This window comes from Rhopalosiphum maidis, chromosome 3, assembly GCF_003676215.2.
Source record: "Rhopalosiphum maidis isolate BTI-1 chromosome 3, ASM367621v3, whole genome shotgun sequence".
Taxonomy (NCBI): domain Eukaryota; kingdom Metazoa; phylum Arthropoda; class Insecta; order Hemiptera; family Aphididae; genus Rhopalosiphum; species Rhopalosiphum maidis.
Genome location: NC_040879.1, coordinates 61,693,664 through 61,712,383, shown reverse-complemented (window position 1 = coordinate 61,712,383; position 18,720 = coordinate 61,693,664). Strand labels below are relative to the sequence as shown.

Sequence of the window (18,720 nt, the reverse complement as noted above, 5' to 3'; positions counted from 1 at the left end):
TCATAAACTCTATAAAACATGTTTTTATATGGTAAATTTGACGTATTTTACAAATTCATTTTTTTAATTACTTATAAAATACTCAATTCTCATGTTAGTATCTTGAAACCTTCACCACTAGAAATAGAATATGTTTCTTATTAAGCATTAATTACTTTCATACATTACATTTAAGCCAATACTTCATAAACACTATAAAACATGTTTTTATATGGTAAATTTGACGTATTTTACAAATTCAAATTTTTTATGGCTTATGAAACACTAAATTCTCATGTTAGTATCTTGAAACCTTGACCACTAGAAAGAGAAATTGGATCTGATTTAGCATTAATTACTTTCATACATTACATTTATGCCAATGTTTCATAAACTCTATAAAACATGTTTTTATATGGTAAATTTGACGTATTTTACAAATTCATTTTTTTAATTACTTATAAAATACTCAATTCTCATGTTAGTATCTTGAAACCTTCACCACTAGAAATAGAATATGTTTCTTATTAAGCATTAATTACTGTCATACATTACATTTAAGCTAATGTTTCATAAACTCTATAAAACATGTTTTTATATGGTAAATTTGACGTATTTTACAAATTCAAATTTTTTATGGCTTATGAAACACTAAATTCTCATGTTAGTATCTTGAAACCTTGACCACTAGAAAGAGAAATTGGATCTGATTTAGCATTAATTACTTTCATACATTACATTTAAGCCAATGTTTCATAAACTCTATAAAACATGTTTTTATATGGTAAATTTGACGTATTTTACAAATTCATTTTTTTAATTGCTTATAAAATACTCAATTCTCATGTTAGTATCTTGAAACCTTGACCACTAGAAAGAGAATATGTTTCTTATTTAGCATTAATTACTTTCATACATTACATTTAAGCCAATGTTTCATAAACTCTATAAAACATGTTTTTATATGGTAAATTTGACGTATTTTACAAATTCATTTTTTTAATTGCTTATAAAATACTCAATTCTCATGTTAGTATCTTGAAACCTTCACCACTAGAAATAGAATATGTTTCTTATTAAGCATTAATTACTTTCATACATTACATTTAAGCCAATACTTCATAAACACTATAAAACATGTTTTTATATGGTAAATTTGGAGTATATTAAAAATTCAAATTTTTTATGGCTTATGAAACACTCAATTCTCATGTTAGTATCTTGAAACCTTGACCACTAGAAAGAGATATTGGATCTGATTTAGCATTAATTACTTTCATACATTTCATTTAAGCCAATACTTCATAAACACTATAAAACATGTTTTTATATGGTAAATTTGGCGTATTTTACAAATTCATTTTTTTAATTGCTTATAAAATACTCAATTCTCATGTTAGTATCTTGAAACCTTCACCACTAGGAATAGAATATGTTTCCTATTAAGCATTAATTACTTTCATACATTACATTTAAGCCAATACTTCATAAACACTATAAAACATGTTTTTATATGGTAAATTTGGAGTATATTAAAAATTCAAATTTTTTATGGCTTATGAAACACTCAATTCTCATGTTAGTATCTTGAAACCTTGACCACTAGAAAGAGAAATTGGATCTGATTTAGCATTAATTACTTTCATACATTACATTTAAGCCAATGTTTCATAAACTCTATAAAACATGTTTTCATATGGTAAATTTGGCGTATTTTACAAATTCATTTTTTTAATTGCTTATAAAATACTCAATTCTCATGTTAGTATCTTGAAACCTTCACCACTAGAAATAGAATATGTTTCTGATTAAGCATTAATTACTTTCATACATTACATTTAAGCCAATACTTCATAAACACTATAAAACCTGTTTTTATATGGTAAATTTGGAGTATATTAAAAATTCAAATTTTTTATGGCTTATGAAACACTCAATTCTCATGTTAGTATCTTGAAACCTTGACCACTAGAAAGAGAAATTGGATCTGATTTAGCATTAATTACTTTCATACATTACATTTAAGCCAATGTTTCATAAACTCTATAAAACATGTTTTTATATGGTAAATTTGACGTATTTTACAAATTCATTTTTTTAATTGCTTATAAAATACTCAATTCTCATGTTAGTATCTTGAAACCTTGACCACTAGAAAGAGAATATGTTTCTTATTTAGCATTAATTACTTTCATACATTTCATTTAAGCCAATACTTCATAAACACTATAAAACTTGTTTTTATATGATAATATTGGAGTATATTAAAAATTCAAATTTTTTATGGCTTATGAAACACTCAATTCTCAATTAATTGACATGAAACCAACACCATTAAATTATGTAAATGATTCTTATTCAACTTTATTAACTTCCATGTAATTCATTGATGCTTATACTTCATAAACACTATATACATGCTTTTAAATGACAATTTTGACTCGTGTTATAAATTCATATTTTAAACTGCTTATGAAACACTCATTTCTCAATTAATTCTCCACCAATCTTACAAATTTAACTGACTACCTTTTTTCAGATTGCAGTGCAGCAGTTCACCCAAGGCTTGCTGAGACAGAAATTTGCAGTCATACCACTTTGGGGAAAGTATCAACATTTTATTTTGAAAATAAACTAGAAGATACTGATAATAATATTGGATTTCTGCAGTGTGTGTGTAATGGTTATTGAATATAATTGATAATAAATTAATAGTTGTGAAACAATTGTTATTTGTTATATATATGAATAAAAGATTAGTTAACACTTTTAGCTTGTAATTTTTATTCTTCTTATTTACCTATGCTATAAAAATCTTTTATTTAGACTATACATAAATGATAATTTTGATAAAAATTACAAATTCACATTTTCAACTGTTTATAGAAGAATTAATCATTAAGTCGATATTAACACCAACAGAGGGCGGGAGGTTCCCCATACCTTGGTCGACGGCTGACCTGCCACAGGAAGAATCTAGTTGGTTGTGTGCCGTTCACCGTTCCACTGGTCTCCGGAGTGGGGCGGTATATTTATTAGGCTTTTGACCGAATATCTTGTACATTTACGAAAGAATTTTTATAATATCAACGAATTGTTCATATTTTACGCCCGAAGTTAACACAAGTCAGTGTCCTGATCCTCGACCAATGCATTAAGAAAATGATTTAAATTTATCATCAAATTCATATGGAAAAGGGGTATTTTTCAGTTATTGTACAAGTGTATTCTTTTTTTAAAAGTACAAAACATTCTGTTAATTTGTACAATCTTTTATGGCTTATCATAATTATTATTTGTTATCATCTGTTTATGCTTAAATTTCGTATCTTTTTACAGTTTTACATTCGTACTTGTGTTAAAGTTACAACTGTAAATAGTTTTCAATTATTTTGTATTAAAAATGAAGGTTGTCTGTTAGTTTTTGTTTTGATTGTTTCAATTTCTAAATTATCCAGTGTTGTCCACGCACTAGTTGTTATAGAATTATTTTCGTTTTCCTTATGGTGTGTAGTAGTGACAATTGGATTAAGTAAATGATTCTTTTTTAGCATTATTAACTTCCATGTAATTCATTGATGCTGATACTTCATAAACACTTTAAACATGCTTTTAAATGACAATTTTGACTAGTGTTATAAATTAATATTTTAAACTGCTTATGAAACACTCAATTCTCAATTAATTCTCCACTTATTTTACATATTTAACTGACTACATTTTTTTCAGATTGCAGTGCAGCAGTTCATTCAAGGCTTGCTGAGACAGGAATTTGCAATCATACCACTTTGGGAAAGTATCAACATCTTATTTTGAAAATAAACTAGAAGATATTGATAATAATATTGGATTTATGCAATGTGTGTGTAATGGTTATTGAATATAATTGATAGCAAATTAATAGTTGTGAAACAATTGTTATTTGTTATATATATGAATAAAAGATTAGTAAACACTTTTAGCTTGCAATTTTTATTCTTCTTATTTACCTATGCTATAAAAATCTTTTATTTAGACTATACATAAATGATAATTTTGATAAAAATTACAAATTCACATTTTCAACTGTTTATAGAAGAATTAATCATTAAGTCGATATTAACACCAACAGAGGGCGGGAGGTTCCCCATACCTTGGTCGACGGCTGACCTGCCACAGGAAGAATCTAGTTGGTTGTGTGCCGTTCACCGTTCCACTGGTCTCCGGAGTGGGGCGGTATATTTATTAGGCTTTTGACCGAATATCTTGTACATTTACGAAAGAATATTTATAATATCAACGAATTGTTCATATTTTACGCCCGAAGTTAACACAAGTCAGTGTCCTGATCCTCGACCAATGCATTAAGAAAATGATTTAAATTTATCATCAAATTCATATGGAAAAGGGGTATTTTTCAGTTATTGTACAAGTGTATTCTTTTTTTAAAAGTACAAAACATTCTGTTAATTTGTACAATCTTTTATGGCTTATCATAATTATTATTTGTTATCATCTGTTTATGCTTAAATTTCGTATCTTTTTACAGTTTTACATTCGTACTTGTGTTAAAGTTTCAACTGTAAATAGTTTTCAATTATTTTGTATTAAAAATGAAGGTTGTCTGTTAGTTTTTGTTTTGATTGTTTCAATTTCTAAATTATCCAGTGTTGTCCACGCACTAGTTGTTATAGAATTATTTTCGTTTTCCTTATGGTGTGTAGTAGTGACAATTGGATTAAGTAAATGATTCTTTTTTAGCATTATTAACTTCCATGTAATTCATTGATGCTGATACTTCATAAACACTATAAACATGCTTTTAAATGACAATTTTGACTAGTGTTATAAATTAATATTTTAAACTGCTTATGAAACACTCAATTCTCAATTAATTCTCCACTTATTTTACATATTTAACTGACTACATTTTTTTCAGATTGCAGTGCAGCAGTTCATTCAAGGCTTGCTGAGACAGGAATTTGCAATCATACCACTTTGGGAAAGTATCAACATCTTATTTTGAAAATAAACTAGAAGATATTGATAATAATATTGGATTTATGCAATGTGTGTGTAATGGTTATTGAATATAATTGATAGCAAATTAATACTAGTGAAACAAAAAATTAGTATCATGAAACCAAGACCAATGAATTAAGTAAATGATTCTTATTTAGCATTATTAACTTGCATGTATTTTTGTTGATGCTGATACTTCATAAACACTATAAAACATGTTTTTATATGGTAAATTTGGAGTATATTAAAAATTCTAATTTTTTATGGCTTATGAAACACTCAATTCTCATGTTAGTATCTTGAAACCTTGACCACTAGAAAGAGAAATTGGATCTGATTTAGCATTAATTACTTTCATACATTACATTAAGGCCAATGTTTCATAAACTCTATAAAACATGTTTTTATATGGTAAATTTGGCGTATTTTACAAATTCATTTTTTTAATTGCTTATAAAATACTCAATTCTCATGTTAGTATCTTGAAACCTTGACCACTAGAAATAGAATATGTTTCTGATTAAGCATTAATTACTTTCATACATTACATTTAAGCCAATACTTCATAAACACTATAAAACCTGTTTTTATATGGTAAATTTGGAGTATATTAAAAATTCAAATTTTTTATGGCTTATGAAACACTCAATTCTCATGTTAGTATCTTGAAACCTTGACCACTAGAAAGAGAAATTGGATCTGATTTAGCATTAATTACTTTCATACATTACATTTAAGCTAATGTTTCATAAACTCTATAAAACATGTTTTTATATGGTAAATTTGACGTATTTTACAAATTCAAATTTTTTATGGCTTATGAAACACTAAATTCTCATGTTAGTATCTTGAAACCTTGACCACTAGAAAGAGAAATTGGATCTGATTTAGCATTAATTACTTTCATACATTACATTTAAGCCAATGTTTCATAAACTCTATAAAACATGTTTTTATATGGTAAATTTGACGTATTTTACAAATTCATTTTTTTAATTACTTATAAAATACTCAATTCTCATGTTAGTATCTTGAAACCTTCACCACTAGAAATAGAATATGTTTCTTATTAAGCATTAATTACTTTCATACATTACATTTAAGCCAATACTTCATAAACACTATAAAACATGTTTTTATATGGTAAATTTGACGTATTTTACAAATTCAAATTTTTTATGGCTTATGAAACACTAAATTCTCATGTTAGTATCTTGAAACCTTGACCACTAGAAAGAGAAATTGGATCTGATTTAGCATTAATTACTTTCATACATTACATTTATGCCAATGTTTCATAAACTCTATAAAACATGTTTTTATATGGTAAATTTGACGTATTTTACAAATTCATTTTTTTAATTACTTATAAAATACTCAATTCTCATGTTAGTATCTTGAAACCTTCACCACTAGAAATAGAATATGTTTCTTATTAAGCATTAATTACTGTCATACATTACATTTAAGCTAATGTTTCATAAACTCTATAAAACATGTTTTTATATGGTAAATTTGACGTATTTTACAAATTCAAATTTTTTATGGCTTATGAAACACTAAATTCTCATGTTAGTATCTTGAAACCTTGACCACTAGAAAGAGAAATTGGATCTGATTTAGCATTAATTACTTTCATACATTACATTTAAGCCAATGTTTCATAAACTCTATAAAACATGTTTTTATATGGTAAATTTGACGTATTTTACAAATTCATTTTTTTAATTGCTTATAAAATACTCAATTCTCATGTTAGTATCTTGAAACCTTGACCACTAGAAAGAGAATATGTTTCTTATTTAGCATTAATTACTTTCATACATTACATTTAAGCCAATGTTTCATAAACTCTATAAAACATGTTTTTATATGGTAAATTTGACGTATTTTACAAATTCATTTTTTTAATTGCTTATAAAATACTCAATTCTCATGTTAGTATCTTGAAACCTTCACCACTAGAAATAGAATATGTTTCTTATTAAGCATTAATTACTTTCATACATTACATTTAAGCCAATACTTCATAAACACTATAAAACATGTTTTTATATGGTAAATTTGGAGTATATTAAAAATTCAAATTTTTTATGGCTTATGAAACACTCAATTCTCATGTTAGTATCTTGAAACCTTGACCACTAGAAAGAGATATTGGATCTGATTTAGCATTAATTACTTTCATACATTTCATTTAAGCCAATACTTCATAAACACTATAAAACATGTTTTTATATGGTAAATTTGGCGTATTTTACAAATTCATTTTTTTAATTGCTTATAAAATACTCAATTCTCATGTTAGTATCTTGAAACCTTCACCACTAGGAATAGAATATGTTTCCTATTAAGCATTAATTACTTTCATACATTACATTTAAGCCAATACTTCATAAACACTATAAAACATGTTTTTATATGGTAAATTTGGAGTATATTAAAAATTCAAATTTTTTATGGCTTATGAAACACTCAATTCTCATGTTAGTATCTTGAAACCTTGACCACTAGAAAGAGAAATTGGATCTGATTTAGCATTAATTACTTTCATACATTACATTTAAGCCAATGTTTCATAAACTCTATAAAACATGTTTTCATATGGTAAATTTGGCGTATTTTACAAATTCATTTTTTTAATTGCTTATAAAATACTCAATTCTCATGTTAGTATCTTGAAACCTTCACCACTAGAAATAGAATATGTTTCTGATTAAGCATTAATTACTTTCATACATTACATTTAAGCCAATACTTCATAAACACTATAAAACCTGTTTTTATATGGTAAATTTGGAGTATATTAAAAATTCAAATTTTTTATGGCTTATGAAACACTCAATTCTCATGTTAGTATCTTGAAACCTTGACCACTAGAAAGAGAAATTGGATCTGATTTAGCATTAATTACTTTCATACATTACATTTAAGCTAATGTTTCATAAACTCTATAAAACATGTTTTTATATGGTAAATTTGACGTATTTTACAAATTCAAATTTTTTATGGCTTATGAAACACTAAATTCTCATGTTAGTATCTTGAAACCTTGACCACTAGAAAGAGAAATTGGATCTGATTTAGCATTAATTACTTTCATACATTACATTTAAGCCAATGTTTCATAAACTCTATAAAACATGTTTTTATATGGTAAATTTGACGTATTTTACAAATTCATTTTTTTAATTACTTATAAAATACTTTATGTTAGTATCTTGAAACCTTCACCACTAGAAATAGAATATGTTTCTTATTAAGCATTAATTACTGTCATACATTACATTTAAGCTAATGTTTCATAAACTCTATAAAACATGTTTTTATATGGTAAATTTGACGTATTTTACAAATTCAAATTTTTTATGGCTTATGAAACACTAAATTCTCATGTTAGTATCTTGAAACCTTGACCACTAGAAAGAGAAATTGGATCTGATTTAGCATTAATTACTTTCATACATTACATTTAAGCCAATGTTTCATAAACTCTATAAAACATGTTTTTATATGGTAAATTTGACGTATTTTACAAATTCATTTTTTTAATTGCTTATAAAATACTCAATTCTCATGTTAGTATCTTGAAACCTTGACCACTAGAAAGAGAATATGTTTCTTATTTAGCATTAATTACTTTCATACATTTCATTTAAGCCAATACTTCATAAACACTATAAAACATGTTTTTATATGGTAAATTTGGCGTATTTTACAAATTCATTTTTTTAATTGCTTATAAAATACTCAATTCTCATGTTAGTACCTTGAAACCTTGACCACTAGAAAGAGAATATGTTTCTTATTTAGCATTAATTACTTTCATACATTTCATTTAAGCCAATACTTCATAAACACTATAAAACATGTTTTTATATGGTAAATTTGGCGTATTTTACAAATTCATTTTTTTAATTGCTTATAAAATACTCAATTCTCATGTTAGTATCTTGAAACCTTGACCACTAGAAAGAGAATATGTTTCTTATTTAGCATTAATTACTTTCATACATTACATTTAAGCCAATGTTTCATAAACTCTATAAAACATGTTTTTATATGGTAAATTTGACGTATTTTACAAATTCATTTTTTTAATTGCTTATAAAATACTCAATTCTCATGTTAGTATCTTGAAACCTTCACCACTAGAAATAGAATATGTTTCTTATTAAGCATTAATTACTTTCATACATTACATTTAAGCCAATACTTCATAAACACTATAAAACATGTTTTTATATGGTAAATTTGACGTATTTTACAAATTCAAATTTTTTATGGCTTATGAAACACTCAATTCTCATGTTAGTATCTTGAAACCTTGACCACTAGAAAGAGATATTGGATCTGATTTAGCATTAATTACTTTCATACATTTCATTTAAGCCAATACTTCATAAACACTATAAAACATGTTTTTATATGGTAAATTTGGCGTATTTTACAAATTCATTTTTTTAATTGCTTATAAAATACTCAATTCTCATGTTAGTATCTTGAAACCTTCACCACTAGGAATAGAATATGTTTCCTATTAAGCATTAATTACTTTCATACATTACATTTAAGCCAATACTTCATAAACACTATAAAACATGTTTTTATATGGTAAATTTGGAGTATATTAAAAATTCAAATTTTTTATGGCTTATGAAACACTCAATTCTCATGTTAGTATCTTGAAACCTTGACCACTAGAAAGAGAAATTGGATCTGATTTAGCATTAATTACTTTCATACATTACATTTAAGCCAATGTTTCATAAACTCTATAAAACATGTTTTCATATGGTAAATTTGGCGTATTTTACAAATTCATTTTTTTAATTGCTTATAAAATACTCAATTCTCATGTTAGTATCTTGAAACCTTCACCACTAGAAATAGAATATGTTTCTGATTAAGCATTAATTACTTTCATACATTACATTTAAGCCAATACTTCATAAACACTATAAAACCTGTTTTTATATGGTAAATTTGGAGTATATTAAAAATTCAAATTTTTTATGGCTTATGAAACACTCAATTCTCATGTTAGTATCTTGAAACCTTGACCACTAGAAAGAGAAATTGGATCTGATTTAGCATTAATTACTTTCATACATTACATTTAAGCTAATGTTTCATAAACTCTATAAAACATGTTTTTATATGGTAAATTTGACGTATTTTACAAATTCATTTTTTTAATTACTTATAAAATACTCAATTCTCATGTTAGTATCTTGAAACCTTCACCACTAGAAATAGAATATGTTTCTTATTAAGCATTAATTACTGTCATACATTACATTTAAGCTAATGTTTCATAAACTCTATAAAACATGTTTTTATATGGTAAATTTGACGTATTTTACAAATTCAAATTTTTTATGGCTTATGAAACACTAAATTCTCATGTTAGTATCTTGAAACCTTGACCACTAGAAAGAGAAATTGGATCTGATTTAGCATTAATTACTTTCATACATTACATTTAAGCCAATGTTTCATAAACTCTATAAAACATGTTTTTATATGGTAAATTTGACGTATTTTACAAATTCATTTTTTTAATTGCTTATAAAATACTCAATTCTCATGTTAGTATCTTGAAACCTTGACCACTAGAAAGAGAATATGTTTCTTATTTAGCATTAATTACTTTCATACATTTCATTTAAGCCAATACTTCATAAACACTATAAAACATGTTTTTATATGGTAAATTTGGCGTATTTTACAAATTCATTTTTTTAATTGCTTATAAAATACTCAATTCTCATGTTAGTACCTTGAAACCTTGACCACTAGAAAGAGAATATGTTTCTTATTTAGCATTAATTACTTTCATACATTTCATTTAAGCCAATACTTCATAAACACTATAAAACATGTTTTTATATGGTAAATTTGGCGTATTTTACAAATTCATTTTTTTAATTGCTTATAAAATACTCAATTCTCATGTTAGTACCTTGAAACCTTGACCACTAGAAAGAGAATATGTTTCTTATTTAGCATTAATTACTTTCATACATTACATTTAAGCCAATGTTTCATAAACTCTATAAAACTTGTTTTTATATGATAATGTTGGAGTATATTAAAAATTCAAATTTTTTATGGCTTATGAAACACTCAATTCTCAATTAATTGACATGAAACCAACACCATTAAATTATGTAAATGATTCTTATTCAACTTTATTAACTTCCATGTAATTCATTGATGCTTATACTTCATAAACACTATATACATGCTTTATATGACAATTTTGACTCGTGTTATAAATTCATATTTTAAACTGCTTATGAAACACTCATTTCTCAATTAATTCTCCACCAATCTTACAAATTTAACTGACTACATTTTTTCAGATTGCAGTGCAGCAGTTCACCCAAGGCTTGCTGAGACCGAAATTTGCAGTCATACCACTTTGGGGAAAGTATCAACATTTTATTTTGAAAATAAACTAGAAGATACTGATAATAATATTGGATTTCTGCAGTGTGTGTGTAATGGTTATTGAATATAATTGATAATAAATTAATAGTTGTGAAACAATTGTTATTTGTTATATATATGAATAAAAGATTAGTAAACACTTTTAGCTTGTAATTTTTATTCTTCTTATTTACCTATGCTATAAAAATCTTTTATTTAGACTATACATAAATGATAATTTTGATAAAAATTACAAATTCACATTTTCAACTGTTTATAGAAGAATTAATCATTAAGTCGATATTAACACCAACAGAGGGCGGGAGGTTCCCCATACCTTGGTCGACGGCTGACCTGCCACAGGAAGAATCTAGTTGGTTGTGTGCCGTTCACCGTTCCACTGGTCTCCGGAGTGGGGCGGTATATTTATTAGGCTTTTGACCGAATATCTTGTACATTTACGAAAGAATTTTTATAATATCAACGAATTGTTCATATTTTACGCCCGAAGTTAACACAAGTCAGTGTCCTGATCCTCGACCAATGCATTACGAAAATGATTTAAATTTATCATCAAATTCATATGGAAAAGGGGTATTTTTCAGTTATTGTACAAGTGTATTCTTTTTTTAAAAGTACAAAACATTCTGTTAATTTGTACAATCTTTTATGGCTTATCATAATTATTATTTGTTATCATCTGTTTATGCTTAAATTTCGTATCTTTTTACAGTTTTACATTCGTACTTGTGTTAAAGTTTCAACTGTAAATAGTTTTCAATTATTTTGTATTAAAAATGAATGTTGTCTGTTAGTTTTTGTTTTGATTGTTTCAATTTCTAAATTATCCAGTGTTGTCCACGCACTAGTTGTTATAGAATTATTTTCGTTCTCCTTATGGTGTGTAGTAGTGACAATTGGATTAAGTAAATGATTCTTTTTTAGCATTATTAACTTCCATGTAATTCATTGATGCTGATACTTCATAAACACTATAAACATGCTTTTAAATGACAATTTTGACTCGTGTTATAAATTCATATTTTAAACTGCTTATGAAACACTCAATTCTCAATTAATTCTCCACTAATTTTACATATTTAACTGACTACATTTTTTTCAGATTGCAGTGCAGCAGTTCATTCAAGGCTTGCTGAGACAGGAATTTGCATTCATACCACTTTGGAAAAGTATCAACATCTTATTTTGAAAATAAACTAGAAGATATTGATAATAATATTGGATTTATGCAATGTGTGTGTAATGGTTATTGAATATAATTGATAGCAAATTAATACTAGTGAAACAAAAAATTAGTATCATGAAACCAAGACCAATGAATTAAGTAAATGATTCTTATTTAGCATTATTAACTTGCATGTATTTTTGTTGATACTGATACTTCATAAACACTATAAAACATGTTTTTATATGGTAAATTTGGCGTATTTTACAAATTCAAATTTTTTATGGCTTATAAAATACTCAATTCTCATGTTAGTACCTTGAAACCTTCACTACTAGAAAGAGAATATGTTTCTTATTTAGCATTAATTACATTCATACATTTCACTTAATCTGATACTTCATAAACACTATAAAACATGTTTTTTTTGATAATTTTGACGTATATTTCTAGTTCAAATTGTTTATGGTTTACGAAACACTTAATTCTCAATTGAGTATCTTGAAACTGTGACCACTAGAAAGAGAATATGTTTCTTATTTAGCATTATTTACTTCCATGTATTGCATTGATGCTGATACTTCATAAACATTATAAAACTTGGTTTTATATGATAATTTTGACTCGTGTTATAAATTCATATTTTTAACTGCTTATGAAACAATCAATTCTCGAGTTAGTGTCATGAAACCCTTACCATTAGGTTACGAAAACAATTCTAATTATCCATTAATAATTTTCATAAATTTTATCTAAGCTGATACTTCATTAACACTATAAAATATCCTTTTATATGATAATTTTGACTCGAATTATAAATTCATATTTTCAAGTGCTTATAAAACACTGTATTCTCAAGTTATTCTCCACCAATTTTACAGATTTAATTGACTATGTTTTTCAGATGGCAGTAAAGCAGATCTTTTAAGGCTTGCTGAAACATGAATTAACATTTTCACCACTTTGAAAAGTTTTAACATCCTACATCTATAATGGACAAGAAGATTCCGATAAATTTAATAATTTTATGCAATTCACTTTTATTATTTAAGGCCAATAAATGTATAAAATGTAATAATGTATTCTAAAATTTTTATATGCCCACGAATATTTTTCAATTATAAATCATTAGTGATCTGTGTTGCTATATTTGATTTCAATCAAATTTGAACTTGAAATGTGTATAACAAATAATTATCTTTTTACATATCTAGATTTTATGATTTTAATCTTATGAACTACAACTACGTATGAAAAATTATGTATAACATTTTCAAAACTTAAAAATACGGGACAGACAACTTTTAACTAGAAAAGAGTTAGTTTTTTTTTTTTGTGATTTTGATAAATATCAAAATAAAGGTTTTTAATACCTACTTATAAAAAAAATTTATGACTTATGAGTAAAGTTTTATGGACATTTGTGATCTTTTTTTTTGTTTATATTTTCAAAAATATTAGTGATCATAATATATTCATATGCTTAATTAATATAGCCAGTTTGTCGGATCCTTTTTTTTTATCAACAGAAGGGGTCTATAGGCAAATTTTATACGATTTAATTAATTTTGAAATATAGAATATTGGTAGATTCTTCTAATATTCTATCTCTATGATATAATTTATTTTATTAATTATTTTATCTTACAGTACACCTCAAATAGTGAAATTGAGCGCATTTTGTATTTTATTATTTTGTCATGCAGATTTGAAGGTGTTTTGTATAGGCAACCCTACTGCACTTTCAAAATTTTCAATATTATTCCTCACAAACCATTGCATATTATATAAAAATTATCTACTCATTTATGACTTTGTTGCAGTGTAACTGTCCAAATTCTGAATTTTTCATAAATTTTTGTGTTAAAACTCAATTTATTATTAGTTATTACGTTATCCAAAACTCCAAAACTAAATCCTTTAATACTGGCCCCTTTGGATAAAATGTTCAAAGACCGAGACAAATTCGTCCCTAGATGCGTCTTGCAATTAGTAAAAGTTTTTCAACTCAATTGTTTAGACGGTAAATGATGATTTAAATGTGCAGTTTAAAAAAAAAAATTGGCAGGAAATTTGTTTTTAGCAATTTTTAATTTTCAAATTGAAATTGAAAATTCTTTAGAACAGAAATTTGATCTCGAGGTGTCACTGCGTTGAACCTCTAAGATTTCGAAACGAAACAACCAATATTAAAAATGTTAGTATTTCAATTTGAATCTCAAAATCTATAGATGAATATCATAACAACAGATTATATCATGTGTTGAAATAACGAGTTGTAAATTGCAAAGTTTTAGAAAAGTTATGTTATACAATATAAAACTTTTTTAAATATTTATTTTATTTACTTACTGCAAGTTTGCATATATAATTATATGTTTCAGTAATAAAAGTTTAACATCACCCTAAACGGTATGATAATACTGAACCTTCTACATTTTAATTACCAAAAGCAACAAAAAAACTATAAACAATTATGACTTGGTACAATTTGTACGAAATATATTCACAAATTGCAAACGTCAAAGTCATATAATATTCTATGTAAATAAAACAACTATATTACTTATTATACGTAGGTACAAGTTACAAAAGGTAGACTTTAAACATCTTTGCAATAGCGTAAATATTCTTAATTTCGCAGTGTGTTTCATCATTATCTATGATTAGTACTATTATTATGTATAAAGTTATAAGTCACGGGAATCCCTCTTCTCCAAGACTGGATAAAAATACAATTCAAAAACTTTCATGCAAATCTCAATACATCTGATGGCGCACGGTTCTACAACCTGGGAAATAAAAAACGAAAAATCGGCGTTTAAAACCACGTCTACCCCAAGATCTCCTTCTATCACAGTCAAGCGAAGACGAAGATCGATTTTAAATTACCACTAAAAAATAAATATTAACTAACATTAGCATGTATATCACTATATCACTAACTAAAAATATTAGTAATTGTAATTTGTTATTTGTAATTGAACACGTTAGTAAACTTGTAATAGCATGATAAAATGCTGAAACATTTTAATTTTAATAAATAAATAAAAAAAAAACTTTATAAGTACTGTATATTTGCATAAATATTTGTTTCCCTCAAATATATTTTTGAAAAACCTTAGTGGTCGTTCGACGTGTTTGAAACTCAAGATTCTGGTATTTTGGATGATGCCGATCAAAAGCGGTATCTGTTGTGGACACCGTAAATGCCGTTTTTACCCCACATTGGGGTCTTGGAATTCCGAAATTTGAATTTTTTAGTCGAGTGTTACTCGGCCGGGTTTCGATGTATGGGGCATAGTTACTTCACGGAAATTTCTGTTTAAAGTCGTTTTACATAAAGTGCTTCGGTGGTAGCAGTGTCCTATGGCTCCTTGTGCCCCTCCCCCCATGGATATTTTAAAAAATGTTTAATATTTGTTCCACGTTTCTGTTGTTCACAAGTTCAGTTTTTCGTAGATCTGTGATCAAAATCGGCGTCCCGTGGTGACACTGTAGAATTCATTTTTACCCCTATTTTTGGCGTCGGAAATTAGGATTTTGCAGTTTTTGGACTTTGTCGCCACGAAACAATTAATTTTTTGGTGGTCAGAGCGATTTTTTTCTACGCATCGTTTAGACGTTTTTGTAAAAATTCGAACGCTACCAAAACCGAAGGAATCGGACGTTTTGTTGCGAAGTTACGATTATATTTTTATTTTTGGCACTTAGATTTTACGTATTTTTCGAATTTTTTGAATTTGAGTTTTTGTTTAATCATTTCGAAATTTGAGTGCTGACTCATAAATGCTACGACGAGTTTGAAAGGTTAAAAAAATCGAATGGCTTGTTTTTTCGTACACGCATACTTTTCTGTATGGTACCTATACCACCGTATAACGATTTAACGAAGTATCTTTTTGAACTTTGTTTTTTTTACACGTTTTATGTTTGTTAAGGTTTCAACGTTTAGCAATTACGCCAACAGCATAAAAAATAGTTTATTTATAAATAGTTTTTCATCAAATCATATAGAGAATACATCTATTTAATGTTTATAGTGTTTATATCCCTCGTTTAGCGTTAAGAATTCAATATGTACCTAAGCGATTTCGTTGTGTATACGACCATCATTTTTAAAATGCACGACGCAGTCAGTAGATTACTTCTGATCACTTCAGACTCAAATCTGCTCGAATACAACATTTCATTTATTATTTATTAGTTTTAATTATATGTGTATATTTAATATGCAATATATTAGTATGATTGGTAGTAATTTGTTTTGAATTTCACAATATAACTTCGGTAATATTTATAGGAGATAAAGATTTAAATTTTATGGACATCGAACATAAAAAATAAATTATTATGATTTATTTACATTGTTAAGTATTCAAATAATGAATCGTTATATGTATAAGATATATAACATATAAGACCGTTTACTTAAGTTCAATTAGTTAACCAGTGGACTGTACAGTCCGGAGAATATTAATGCATAATAAATGCTTACCTGCAACTATCTAAACACTTAAATAATACATACATATATAGTTTAATGTTATTACTTTTTGACTTTTGTCTTACTAGTTACTATGTATCTATGTTAAGACTCATAATATTTATACAACTGCCTGCTGAATTTACAAAGTATACAATATTATTGGAAATTTATTTCATTATATTATGCTCAGTTAATCAGTTTTGAAATTGTATGTGTATATGAAAATATTATAATATTAAACATTTTTGAATTCGGCGGCCAGAGATAAAATGTAATAAGTTGAATATTCTAATCCGAATTGATATGATGTTTTTCATCCATGATTGTGGTTTAGTGATATAAAACATTGTTTATCTATTGATATAACCGTTTGTATTTACTGTCTGATTTATATTTCATATCTTTTTGCAGTTTTATATTCGTATTTGTATTTAAATTTCAACTTTAAATTGTTTTCAAGTATTTTGAAATAGGAATGAAGTTTGTCTGTTAGTTTTTGTTTGATTATTTCCATTTCTGAATTATTCAGTGTTGTCCACGTACTAGTTGTCATAAACAGACTTTCGATCTCTTTATGGTGTGTAGTAGTGACATTTTATCCTCCAACCATTATACATAATTAACTGACAATTTTTTTTTAGATGGCAGTACAGCAGATCACTTAAGGATTGCTAAGACATGAATTAACGTTTCTAACACTTGACAAAGTTACAACATCCTACGTTGAAAATGGACTAGACGATACTGATAATAATAATGGTTTTATGCAAAGTACGAGTAATGGGTATAGAATATAATTGTGATTCAATTAATAGTAGTGTTACTAAAAGTCATGTAGCCTTGACCATTATATTAAGTAATGATGCTTATTTACCATTATTAACTTTCATATTTTTCAGATTGCAGTGCAACAGATCACTCAAGGCTTGCTGAGCATGAATTAACATTTTTAGTGCTTGGAATAGTTTCAACATCCTATGTTTAATATGGATTAGAAGGTATTAATATTAATAATGGTGTTTTGCACGGTACGTGAATGAATGTAAATAATAGCAACATAATAGAAATGTAACAAAAAGTTAGTGTTATGAAACCCTTACCATTAGATTAAGTAAATGATTCTTATTTAGCATTATTAACTTCCATGTATTTCATTGATGATGATACTTCATAAACATTATAAAACATGCTTTTATATGATAATTTTGCCTCGTATTTTAAATTCATATTTTTAATTGCATATAAAACTCTGTATTCTAATGTTGTTCTTTACCAATTTCACATTTTAACTGACTACATTTTTTCAGATTGCAGCACAGCAGATCTTTCAAGGCACGATGATACATGAATTACCATTTTTAGTAGTTGTGAAAATTTGGACATCCCATGTTGAAATTTGACTAGACAATACTGATAATAATAATAATAATAATAATAATAATGGTATTTTGCAAGGTACGTTTAATAATAACTGTACGTAATTGATAGCAACTTAATATAAGTGAAAAAAAAATTAGAATCATGAAACAAAGACCAATGAATTAAGTAAATGATTCTTATTTAGCGTTATTAACTTCCATGTATTTTTATTGATGCTGATACTTCATAAACACTATAAAACATGATTTAA

General features: G+C 26.4%; 2 long non-coding RNA genes across 3 annotated transcripts in view; both read left to right on the top strand.

Moving 5' to 3' along the window:
• The window catches only part of LOC113556284, a 107,048-nt gene that overhangs the window by 28,685 nt on the left and 59,643 nt on the right, over positions 1-18,720 (top strand). The gene's annotated exons all lie outside the window — the stretch shown is intronic.
• LOC113558962 lies at positions 17,603-18,049 on the top strand. Of its 2 annotated transcripts, none has more exons than XR_003405775.1 (3): positions 17,603-17,667; positions 17,732-17,874; positions 17,990-18,049. It is a non-coding gene; the product is annotated as an uncharacterized LOC113558962 (long non-coding RNA). The 2 variants fall into 2 exon arrangements; XR_003405776.1 differs by having other exon boundaries at positions 17,732-17,861; positions 17,990-18,048.